A 527-nucleotide genomic window follows, 5' to 3' on the forward strand; every position below is an offset into this window, starting at 1 on the left:
CATCTATACTCAGCCCCTAAACCTTCCTGAAAGGACCTAAAAGTTTCTGTACATTTTCAGCTATTCTCTCCTCCAGCCTTCATTGTACCATCCGAACTCTACCCGCCCTAAGCGAACACCAGCTAACACCTACCACGAGCCCAGCCACTTAGGACCTAAACCAGACCCTAAGGACCTACCAGACCCACAACACAACCCCATGCACAATAGGAACCGCGTCCCACGCTAACACTCCAAGAATGCAAGTTCACGGCAATGAAAGCTCACGGCCTCTCCTCATAACCACTCTCGATCTGTCCCAAGGGCGGTACCAGCAGCCGCTCAAGCCTTCCTCAGCCACGACTCAAATCCCACCTGGTTTGGTTCAGTCCGTGGTTCATTCCCTGTACGTTAAAACCAAAGAATCCGAGCCACCCTCTAAGAAACCCCTCACTCGGACCTCACCTTGCTGTGTTCAGCAACAAACCCAAGCCCCAAGCCAGCATCTTGACACCACTAGCAGATCCTAGACATTCAAGACCGCAGCC

This window comes from Primulina huaijiensis, chromosome 9, assembly GCF_012295235.1.
Source record: "Primulina huaijiensis isolate GDHJ02 chromosome 9, ASM1229523v2, whole genome shotgun sequence".
In the NCBI taxonomy this organism is placed as follows: Eukaryota; Viridiplantae; Streptophyta; class Magnoliopsida; order Lamiales; family Gesneriaceae; genus Primulina; species Primulina huaijiensis.